This window comes from Myotis nattereri (genome assembly GCF_964212035.1).
Source record: "Myotis nattereri genome assembly, chromosome: 7".
Lineage (NCBI taxonomy): Eukaryota > Metazoa > Chordata > Mammalia > Chiroptera > Vespertilionidae > Myotis > Myotis nattereri.
Window position 1 is genome coordinate 14024191 of NC_138082.1, and position 12402 is coordinate 14036592.

The window sequence follows — 12402 nt, forward strand, 5'->3', positions numbered from 1 at the left end:
ATCACACCTCTGCTGCTGCCACTGCTGACAGTGCAAGCCTCGGCCGGCCTTGGTTACCTGAGCCTCGGGCGGCCTGGGGGGCTGAGGGGACTGGGCACCACCATCTTGTGGCTGTGGGCACCACCATCTTTGAGGGTGTGGCATTCAATTAGCATATTCCCTCATTGGCTGTGGGCACCACCATCTTTGAGCGTAGGGCAGTCAATTAGCATATTCCCTCCTTATTGGCTATGGGTGCTGCCATCTGTGATGATGTGAGGGTCAATTAGCATATTCCCTCTTTATTAGATAGGATATGTGTGTGTGTGTGTGTGTGTGAACTGTGTTGTGAGTTAGACTACTTTTCAGTTATGCTTGTTCATTCTTTTGAAATATTTGTTCAAGTTTGCTGACACCTATTTACCTAGTATTTGTCTCCCTGAGGATACAGTGAGTTTCACCTGTGAAACCTGAGTGCCATGTAAGTTGGTATTATTTTACCCCCACACGAAAGGCTAAATGGTTATATTCCCCCAGAGTTCATATGTTGAAACCTGACTCCCAATGTGATGGTGTTTGGAGATACAGCTTTGGGAGAAGATTAGGTCATGAGGGTAGAGCCCTCATGAATTGGGTTAGAAGAGACCTCAGAGAGTTCCCTCTTTGCTCTGCCATGTGAGGACACAGTGGAAAATGACCCTCTATGGATTAGGAAGGGGCCCTCACCAGACACCAAATCTGTCAGAACCTTGCTCTTGGACTTCCTAGTCTCCAGGACTGTAGAAGTAAATTTGTACCGTTCATAAGCCACCCAATCTATGGTATCCTGTTACTATCAGCCTGGATTGGCCAACGATACCCCAAACGTACAGTTACGCAATTACTGGGCACCTTACTCTATGCAGCATTGCTAAATAGTCATGTGTATTCTCTTTTCATGATCTTAGTAATAATGAATTCTCTTTGAAGTGCAGCTGCTTTCATGATGCTCTTAGGTCCCTTCATTTCTCATCTCTAATACAAGGATAAATTATTTGCCAACGCTACACAGATAGGGCAGGGCTAGAGTTGGAACCTGAGCTGACACCGGCTTTTGAGAAAAATCGTCCAGGAACCCCAGTAAAAAATACTCCAGCAGGGTGACTGCCACTGTCAGAGGTTTTATCATATATCCAGCTGGCGTTTAGAAGAGGTTAGTGCTGAAAGGAAGTTTAGCATCATTGAACCCACCTCCCTCATTTTATGGATGAGGAAGCTAACTCAAAGAATTTGATTTTTCTGGAGTCTCAGCCACGTATAACTGATTTCCACGTCATTTCATCCTCTGCTGCTCTTCAGCTTGTGTCTCCAGGAATCTGGATTTTGGTTCCAGACTGGATATCATCTGGTTTTGTGTATGTGGCCAAATGATTTAACCCTTACAAACTTCAGAACAAAAGTTGAAAATACTCTATTAAAAAAGAAACAGATTTATTCATTAAACAGTAAGTATCTTTTTTCTAACGGCTAATATGATTCATATTCAAAAGATTGGACCAATTTATGAATACTTGCAACTACCTTTTGGGGAAGTGGTTTTCCTGAATTTGTAACAACTGGCGTGGCCAATTTAAAGGCATTCTTTTACTGGTATTGCTAGTATTAGCACTCTTCATTGCTTTGTGGTCTAAGAAAATCCTGTGAGACTCAAGGTTCAGAGTCAAGAAAAAAGTGTAAATAATACATGTCTTTTCAGGATTATTCATATAAATGGGGATTTACTTCTCACTTCAGGAGAATATGTAAACATTCTTCTTTTCTGGTATTTATTCAATTGACAAAAAAAAAAAAAAAAGAAAAGAAAAAAGAAAATCCCAAACCACACAACCCAGTTTGATTTTATGGGCTTGTTTCTCACTGAATGACACAGTAAGTAACAAAAAGTGGGAGTTTATAAACCCAAATTCTGACTGCTCTTGATGAAATCACAAAATATTTTATATCATACTACTACATCCATTTTAATAAGGATGAAACCTGTTTTACTGTTAACCAACCAAGAGGGTGAAGATGAAAGCTATTAATTATGTATGTGGCTTCTGATGTAGTCTTACGCTAAGTCAGCCAAACTGGGAAAGAAATTAGGTGGCCAGAAGAGTTTGATTCTTTGGTCTAATTCTATCTTTTCGTTGTTAATCCTCACCAGAGGACATTTTCTATTGCTTTTCAGGGGTGGGAGGGAGGAAGGGAGGGGGAAAGAGAGAGAAAGGAGCACTGGTGTGAGAGAGACACTTGACTGGTTGCCTCCCACATGCGCCCCAACCTGGGGACAGGGAGCGAACCTGCAACCCTGGCACCTGCCCTTGACCAGCTATCGAACCCGAGACCCTTTGGAGCTTGGGGCACCGCTCTAACCACCGAGAACACCAGCCAGAGCCTAAAAACTTACAAGGACTAAGATGTTAGGGGAGGATCTCAATAGAGTATTCATCAGCTTTCCAGGTTGGTCCTTCAGGATTGTGATCTCCACTGGGGTGGGTGCCAGGGTAAGAGGACCAGTCACTGCAGCGGGTCCTGAGGGCAGCCACGTACTAGTAGTTGCCTGTCTGGTTTTGCTGCCTCTGGGCCTGGAGCTGAAATACAACCGAGGCCTAGATGTTCTCTCTAGGTAGAAGGGGTCAGGGGCTCCAAACCACAGGGCCAGCGATATGCTAGGGAGGCAAGGTCACCCTGGAGTCGTGGTATCCTAGTTTTGCTCATTGCGAGGCACCTAGGGCTTTGTGTCCTGGTGACCTCTCTGTACCTGCCCATCGTCCTGGCCCTGCTGATCTCTAACTGCCTACCACAGCTCCATATATTTAAGCCTTCATGGCTTTCAGGGGTGACCCTAAGCTACGTGCTCTCTGTAAATTAGAAAAATGTTGAGGTATTCTAATTCTATCTTTCTTACTTTATTAAGCTTTTTTGTTTGTTTACACACATTTAGAGCAATATTAAGATTAGGTTTTTCTTTTCTTTTTTTTGACTCTTGAACTTCTCTAAAATGTCAATTTACATTATAATTATATCAAGTACACACGAAGATAAGTCTCAAGTCAAAGGAGAAATAGGTGATATATCTATGACACATCTATAATAATAAAAGGGTAATATGATAATTAGACCAGAGGTCGTTCCGGACAAAGCTGGGGCCAGCGGGAAGCCGGCCAGGGTCCCGGGTGCCTGCAGGCTGCCGCAGGAGGGAAGCAACCTGGGTCCGGAGGTAAGGAAGGCCTACTCTTGTGTGAATTTTCATGCATCGGGCCTCTAGTACCTAAATAAGAAGCTCCTATAATTTGATAAGAAATACACATTACAAAATGAGCAAAGAGCTGAGCAACATGAAAAAATTTCAAAAAAAAATTCAGTCTACTAGTAATCAAAGATGTGCACATTCAAACATGAGATATTTTTGCCTTTCAAATGAGCAGGTTTTTGTTTTTTTCCTTTAAGAATTACAGTGCTGACACAGGTGTAATGAGGTGGGCACTTACATATGCTGCTGGTAATATAAATTAATATGACCCTTCTGAAATGCACTTTTGCCCCTCCCCCTTTAAAAATAGCTTTATTGAAGTATAACTGACAACTACATAGGTTTAAAGTATACAAATTGATAAGTTTTAACAGGTTTTACACACACACACACACACACACACACACACACACACACACGAAAACCACCACAATCAAGGTAATAAACAAATCTACCATCCCTAAGAGTTTCCTCCCTCTTTGCCTTTCCCTTTGTTCCCATGAAACCACCCATCTGCTCTCTGTCACTATGGAATGCTGTTTATATGCATCCAGAGTCTTGAAAATATTGGTATCTATTGACAGCCCTCATCGAAATCATGGGTAAATCTCAACGTGGGTAAATTTCAGAGCCTTGGTTTCTTCATCTGTAAAATGGGACGCTAATACCCAGTCTGAAGAACTATTATGTATATTGGAGATAAATATATGCGCCTTGTTATGTAGTAGATGTTTAATAGTTGGTAGTTCTTATAATAATAAGGCAAATTTCCGTGGTGATTGACTGTAAATGTGAACCACAACCCTTGGCAGTGGTCACTGTGTAATAAGCTAAGCGACCAGGATTTTCAGCTGCAGTAAGTCTGGAGCTGAATTTTGAAAAGTGTGTGCAGAGAAGCTCCTATACCTTTCTCAGGTAGGTGTAGGGAGGTAGTTGTGTGTCGTTGTTGTGGTTTTGGGAAGGGGGGCACTATTCCAATATTTGAAAAGGAATTTGATATAGTGGAAATAGCGAAAAAATTAATGCAAATGTCCCCTAGGTGGCGCTACTTCATCGTGAAAATGCAAGCGGGAACCAGTATTTTTAGAAGTGGGTTCCCCTGGTTTGAATTTCAAATAAGAGCAGGAGAGCTCCCCGGGATGTCTGGGGAAAAAGTGACCAGGAAGAAAGAGCCTTTGAGTACGAGGAGTATACACAATACTCCTGCCCGTGAGGCCCCATCGGGTATTGGGTTTGCTGTGGTTGGGCCCAGGAAGTGGGTGCAGGCCGACTCTTATTCATTCGCTGTTGGAGCCATGACTGATTTTGACAGATCGAATACCATTTAGAACACTGCTGTGGTGTACAGTGTAGCCTGAGATGTCCGAGCGAGCCCCTCCAGGGACTGAGTATGGGATTTGAGGGATGTAAGAACCCCTGGAATATTCAAATTTATATGCTAATGAATTGAACAAGAATAGCCCTTTATTGTTCTGTGTGTCACTGCGCATTTCTCAGCTACACTCGTCCTTTCCAACCTCCGTTTCTGGGCAACCTATTTTTCTTTCGGCATCAGAAGCGATAGCATCTGGGAAGTCAATCTGATGAATTCTGTCTGGCAACCAGCATCCTTCAGACTGCCAGATCCTCCTGTGGCAGGAAGCTGAGATGCGCAGGAGTTGACTCGGGGCCAGATCTACCTGTCTTTGAGATCCTGGTGATGGGGGAAGGAGGCTGGCCAAAAGCGGAACTTCTGAAACTCTGTGTCCTGAGTTCATTTCCATTTTGGCAAAACGTGACTTTGGTTTCCAAGGGAAAGAGTTCGCATGTACGAAAATGTCTCCGTTGCTGAAGTTGCTTTGTGTCCTCTGCTAAAGCCTTCTGCCATCAGTCCCCATCTCCCAACACGTTTTCAAATGTGGTGTCTTTGGGAGGTAACCATAGCAACTAAGCTTATGCAGAAATGACTGAATGTAGGCCATAAAGGGAGAGGAAACCCCCTGGTATTTTTCCCTGGAAACTCACAGGACACTTGGCTTTAATAATTGTATCTCGTCTGAGTACTGTTATCTGTGCACTAGACAGTGCCCCACTTTAAGACATCTGGTTCTCACACACACCCCATGAAGTGACCACCATCCATCCTCCTTTTATATGGGTGAGAGAATTGTAGCACAGAGGTTTTGGTGTGGACCGGGGTTATACAGCTGGTTGGGTTTGCTAGGCCTTGAAATCAAAGGCCCTCTGATAGGCCCTGTATACACGGCCTTCTAAGGAAAGAGGGAGACAAGTCTTTCAATGTCCATTTTGCAGGTAGTAAAAGTGAGTCACAGAAACGTGGAAATGATTCAAGGCAGCGGAGACCAGCAGGGCCTCTGCCTCCCACCCACTGACACCTTCCTGCTACAGGTAGTGGTAGCGCTCCAAGATGACCTCATCTGATGCTCTGAGCAGGGTTTTGTGGCGATTAGATCTATTTGCAGATGAGGAAATGGAGACACGAAGAGGTTAAATTACATTTCCCAAGGTCACAGCTAGTCTATTGAACAAGAAACAAAACCCATCTCTAATTCCATGCCCCCTTCCTAGAGTTGGTACTTTAAAAAGATTTCATCCCTCCATCTATCCATCCATCCACCTGCTCGTCCATTTCCTAAGAATTTATGAATGTATTGGGTACCATATATTATGTGTGGTTGACAAGGTTTTCAGGATTAACTTTAATTTATCAGAGATGAGTTTTACTATATGTACAGGGACCATCTTTGACTTGAGTACTGTGGAAATACTGTTTATGAGTACAAACTTGTATATGTGAGAATTATATATTCAAATTAACCTTAAAATTCCATGCCAAAAGCACTATAGATATAAAATCATAAATTTCTCTCCATACGTTGCCTAAAATGATGACAGAGAAGGATGTTATGCTTGAAATTTTTAGTTAAGCAAAAGGCTGATAGAGTCTCAAGAGAAAGATGATCTGTGATCTGAGCTAGAGCCACTTGCCCTGCAGGGAGCCCAGTGTATGGAGAGGAAGTCAAGGGCGATGGGCCACCTCCCTGGGGAGAGGGTGTCCAGTCCCTGGGGAGAGGGTGTCCAGTCCCTGGGGAGAGGGTGTCCAGTCCCTGGGGAGAGGGTGTCCAGTCCCTGGAGAGAGGGTGTCCAGTCCCTGGGGAGAGGGTGTCCAGTCCCTGGGGAGAGGGTGTCCAGTCCCTGGGGAGAGGGTGTCCAGTCCCTGGGGAGAGGGTGTCCAGTCCCTGGGGAGAGGGTGTCCGGTCCCTGGGGAGAGGGTGTCCAGTCCCTGGGGAGAGAGTGTCCAGTCCCTGGGGAGAGGGTGTCCAGTCCCTGGGGAGAGGGTGTCCAGTCCCTGGGGAGAGGGTGTCCAGTCCCTGGGGAGAGGGTGTCCGGTCCCTGGGGAGAGGGTGTCCGGTCCCTGGGGAGAGGGTGTCCAGTCCCTGGGGAGAGGGTGTCCAGTCCCTGGGGAGAGGGTGTCCAGTCCCTGGGGAGAGGGTGTCCAGTCCCTGGGGAGAGAGTGTCCAGTCCCTGGGGAGAGGGTGTCCAGTCCCTGGGGAGAGGGTGTCCAGTCCCTGGGGAGAGGGTGTCCGGTCCCTGGGGAGAGGGTGTCCGGTCCCTGGGGAGAGGGTGTCCGGTCCCTGGGGAGAGGGTGTCCGGTCCCTGGGGAGAGGGTGTCCAGTCCCTGGGGAGAGGGTGTCCAGTCCCTGGGGAGAGGGTGTCCAGTCCCTGGGGAGAGGGTGTCCAGTCCCTGGGGAGAGGGTGTCCAGTCCCTGGGGAGAGGGTGTCTGCTGACTTGGACTCAGTGTTTACTCAGTGAGGTAGAACCATGATTCATCGCGTGACACTCAGAAGCCTCAACTCAGAAGTCTTTTGAGAGCTTGACGTGAGCCCTTTGATCATTGGGGGCCTGGAGACAGGATCCTGACTCTTGCCTGGGAGAGCGCAAAGGCAGGAGGCTGCCTGGAGCTGCTTCTGATGGCAGAGCAGGAGCAGAGGGCACAGTGAAAGGGCTTCAGGCTTCCAAGTCGTGCTAGGGAGAGGGAGGCATGGAGGCACAGTGTCTCCCATGGATTAAATGGATGTCGAAGAAGTTGGCAGGTTGAGCCATCCGGAATGGCACCCCCCACCCCGAGAGGATGTCCTCCTACCAACCCCCTAAAAGAGGCTGTGTGGGGTCTTCTCAGGCAGCCTGGGAGTGCATTGTGTGTGTGTGTGTGTGTGTGTGTGTGTGTGTGTGTGTGTGTGTGTATGTTGGGGGGGGGGGGGGCGTCAGGGAAGAGGCACTGTGGTGTCAGAGGTGCGGCCAGTAGAAAGGGGTGGTGGTGGGTGGTTGGGTGTCTCTAAAGAACGCTCTAACGTCCTTCACACGAGGAGGAATCAGCCTTTGCACATCTAATACCTAAAAGGTGTCTTCACAGAATACAAGGTCGCCAGCGAATAGACCTCCCCCCTGTTCCCCTTGTCCCTCCCCCCATCCTGACCTTGCGGGGCCAGAGGCAGCACAGGGAGTGGGGCTGGAGAAGTAACAAGAAGAACAAGGTGGACAAACAGCGAAAAAAGAGACTGCTGTTCGTGATGGAGCCTGGAGAAGAGGACCTTAAACTGGGTGAGGGATGAATGCTTTGAGATCAGCAGATGGACATTTTAAGACCTGGAAATGAGGCTATTCTAATACTAGCCAAGTGGGGCCCGAAACGCTCCCGTGTATGCCTGAGAGAGCTCCGCCGGGGGAGGAGGGGTGGCCTCACTGCTGTGAAAAGGTTTTCACATGCACAGTGTATTTTCCGAGGGACCCTCCTTTACCCCCAGCAGCGAGGCTCACTCTAGAATCATACCCTCTGTTTTTTTTTTTCTCTTTACACCTCTGCTTAAAGAAACATCCCGCCCTCTTCTGCTTGGTTTCTCGTTTTCACTTTAGGGTTATTACCAAGGAGAAAGGACACTTTTTCCCATAAACTGCAGGCAAGTGCTGCAAACTCCCTGTGGTGACTTTGTGGGACCTTCAGGATGAGGGTGGAATCTGAAGGGGACAGGCGTTACGATTAGAAAAGTTATCTCTTGCAATAAAACACCCTCTAATACTGCTTATACTAGCGTATAGAGTCACTTGGTGAGGGGCCCACACAAGATGTATTCATCTGCAATTATTTATGCTCACCAGGGAAAGGAGGTTTTTCTTTGTTTATTGTTTTCTTCATGATTAACCAGCATAGTAATGGTAGGGTTATATTCATAACAACAAGAGGAATGAAAATGTTTGAGGTGTATATTGCAGGCAAGGTGCTAATCCTAGATTGACAAGTTGTGTGTGTGTGTGTGTGTGTGTGTGTGTGTGTGTGTGTGTGTGTGTGTGGCTTAAGGGCAAAAGGAGAGAAGAGGGGATAAATGAGCCCCGTGCAAGGATGGGCGGGGAGGGGTCCAGGTGCTTTTCTTATGTTTTCCACAAGCTGTTTTGCATTCGAGGTCACGAATGCTAGGGCTCTCTCAAGCCTTCTCCTTCTATCCCTCCCACAGAATGAGAATTAATCATTACCAGAACTACTGTGAGCTTCCTGCTTATGAAAATCCACATGTAATTGTTCCTGAGAGGCAGCCTTTCTCTCGCAAAAGTTCCAGAAAATTCTAGCTTCCCCAGGGCTGACCTTGCGTCATTAACACCCCTGTTTTCTGTCTTGTCAACTCGGGAACAGTGTTTGGTTCTGTGACCTATGACTCTCCCAAGGTTTCTGGGCCTGACCCAATGAGTAGAAGATGTGTCCCCTCCACTTGAGCCAGCGAATTCTTTTAAATATACTCAGTCCTGGCACAACTTTATCTTCTGTCTCTGGTTTTCACTCACAGTTAAAAGTGCTGCATAGCTAACCTTGGTGACATTGATAACACTGAGTACACCCTTTTTGGCCAAAATATAGGCATAAAGGAATAATTTTCTCCTAAAATGTAAAAACTAGGTCTGAAGGCAGTGCCAAAAGAAAAAAAAAGCACCAAATATTTTGAACAATGACATCATTAGGGGAACAAATATATGATGAGTCTCCCAAGGAAATTATTTTAAGCCCAAACCCAAATATATAAAATACTAGAGGTCTGGTGCACGAATTCGTGCATGGGTAGAGTCCTTAGGCCTGGCCGGTGATCAGGGTGATCAGTGCTGGGCTGATTGGAGCCTTCCAGCCGGGGGGGGGGGGGGCGGGGAGGAAAACGGGGGGAGGTTGGCCACCGGCCTAAGGAGGGAGCCGGCCCTTGGTCCCCCTAGGAAAGGGGCCATGTCCACCACCCACCCCCAGTTCCCCATCCCAGCCTGGGGCCCCAACGGCCCCGGCGGGATCAGGAGAGGAGGCGATGGTCATTAGGCCAGGGGCGGAAGGAACAGCCGCTGGCCACCGATGCTGCCAGTCGGCTGCAGGAGTTTGGCTGTAGGAGTGCACTGACCATGAGGGGGCAGCCCTTGCATTGAGCATCTGCCTCCTGGTGGTCAGTGCATGTCATAGCTACTGTTCGACCGGCCGTTCTGGCCATTTGGTTGTAACGGTTGCTTAGCTTTTATATATATAGAATATGATAATAGCCACTGTCTTTTAAGCATTTTTCTCAATGGTTAATTAAATAAAACACTCCAACTCAGAGGTGCATCTTATTATGACCATTTTACAGATAAAAGAACCCAGACAGACTTCCCAGCCATGGGACTTTGAGCAGGTTATTGAATCTTTCGTATCTGATTCCAGAGCCATATATGGACACATAACTTTATCCTAATCAAACAGAAGGCAAGTGATATTCAAACACATGTCATCCATTTTTCTCTCATTTTCATGTGAGGAGATAAAGGTGCTAATACATTATACATGGGTAAAATTTTCCTCACTTTTGAATGAATTTCATCATGGATGAGAAAGGCCCTATTTTTCCTATTTTGTATTTTGAACTTTAGGGAGGAAAGGGAAAGAGAGCAAAGGTCATCGGACTGAGCATCAGGAGACCCAGGCTCAAGCCTCTCACTTAACTTCTCTGAATCTTGGTTTCCTCATCTGTACAACAAGGTGGTCAGATAGGCCTTCTCTAACACACAAGGCTTTTCCTTCTTTATCAGGTTAGCACGAGCCTGGATTGTCCGTGCCAGATTCTGGTCAAAGGTCCTCCTTATTGCCCCAAACTATGTTTTAAGCTCATAGAGGAGCAGTCTGTCATCCCAGGACTAAAAATATGCAGTGCTTTGTGAATCAAATTGAACATTAAATTGCATTGAAAACATAAAGTTTTACACAAACTGTTGGTGCACGAGACTTAATGAGCTCCATATGCCCGACCTCTGGGAAGAAACGGCTTTGGGAACTGTCACTGTGGAAGAGGCTGGGGCATCAGCATCTGGTGTGAGTTATGCGGAGGGAAGGGAACTGACCGCATTTTTGTCTCATCGCCAAGCTGGGGAAGGTAGAAATACTGCATAATGTGTGCTCACCTTCTGAGATAATGCTGACAGTTTTCCAAACGTTTCCTCACTCTTCAGGAAGCTGTGGAGTGGAATGGGTCCTGACTTCCTCTTCCATGCATCTCCTGCCCGCGAGGCCACAGGATTTCAGGTCTGCTCTGTTGAAACGAGGCTCTCTTGTTGGATGAGTCAGTGACTTTGACCACTTGTACTTGTTTTGGTCGACTCTGCTACTCCTAAAAGGATCTGCTTGAAACCCCTTATTTAAAATAGTCAGGCCTCCCCATTGCTTATGCACTTACTGCATGTAGGTGAGTTGAACACCGAACCCATTTTTTGAGATTCCTTGGTCATTAGTCCCCATCCTTAGCAGGCTGGGCTGTAAGCCATTCAGAACCCATCGTCAACATCCCAATCTCATCTTTCTGAGCCATCCACGAGCTTTCTACTCTGAATTCCCACCACCTCTTCTTCATCTGGGAATCTCCTAATCAATGCAGCTCAAACAACACATTCCCTGGGATGTCGCTCTTTGCCATTTCTGTGTCCTCATAGCCCTTAGATGCAGTTAGGAATAGAGAGGAGGGGTATAAAGTCCCCCCTCCCCCAGTAAATCAGAGAGCTCTTCATGAGTGAAAAAATGTCTGATTCTTCCCTTTTTTTTCCTGAGCAGAGTACAGTTGGCTTTCATGAAATATTTATTGAGTGAATAAATAAAGGAACTAATGAAAAAAATAGAAAGTTCTTAGAAATCAAGCAGGGTTTTAGTCTTTTGAAGCTTTGCCACCACACTTCTCTGACCATCCTGCATATGATAATTTGATGTCTATCAGGGTTCATGACACACTTACATCCTTGTTGAAGGCTACTGTTCAAGGACAGAAAAACACCTAACGTTCCTCTGACCACAGGAATTTTCTATGAAACAGCACAGAAAGGAAAAAAACCAGGAGACTCCCTTGTCTTCACAAAATGCTGTTGCTCCCTGAGCTCGTTAAGCATATGGACGGACACTCGCTTTGGAGATGTGCTTTGAATATAATCATTTTCTGTTTACGGTTTTGCAAATAAATAGGTCTCCCAAATGGAAACTGAACAGAGGAAGTAATTTAGGTCTTCTATTATAAAATAGAATTTAATTCTAATCCTTTTGTTCCTATCTTCGCTTCAATTTATTTTCTAAACCCTGAGACACCCAAACCATGAATTGTCACCCATCTTTTTGATACCAAGTTCTGAATATTCATATTTTGGAGATCCTTAGTATTGATAATCGGAAATAAATATTTAGAAGAATTGATGGTCATATTTTAATAGGACATAGTAACTTTCCAATTCATTGTCTCATGATCCGTGCAACAGTCTTGTGAAATGGATGGGCAAAATGCTTTATAGATGAGAAAGCTGAAGCTCATAGAGCATAAGTGAGTCACCCAAAGTCATGTAGCTAGAAAAGGGCCATGCTAACACCCGAATCAGTTCCGAGTATGAGGGTAACGCCATCTCTCATTCCAAGCATTTATACATGAAAAGGCACACACATTGTCCCATGATGATTTGGGCCCCCTTTGCAAGTTTCTGTCCTCCCAGGCATGCAATCCATGTTGGAGAAACTGGTTACTCAAGGGCCTTCTCTGGCTCATTATCATGCTCTAATGAGCTCAGGAAAGAAGAGTCTCTGAGAGAAGATGGGATTGAGAAAGGAACACACTGAAAATGG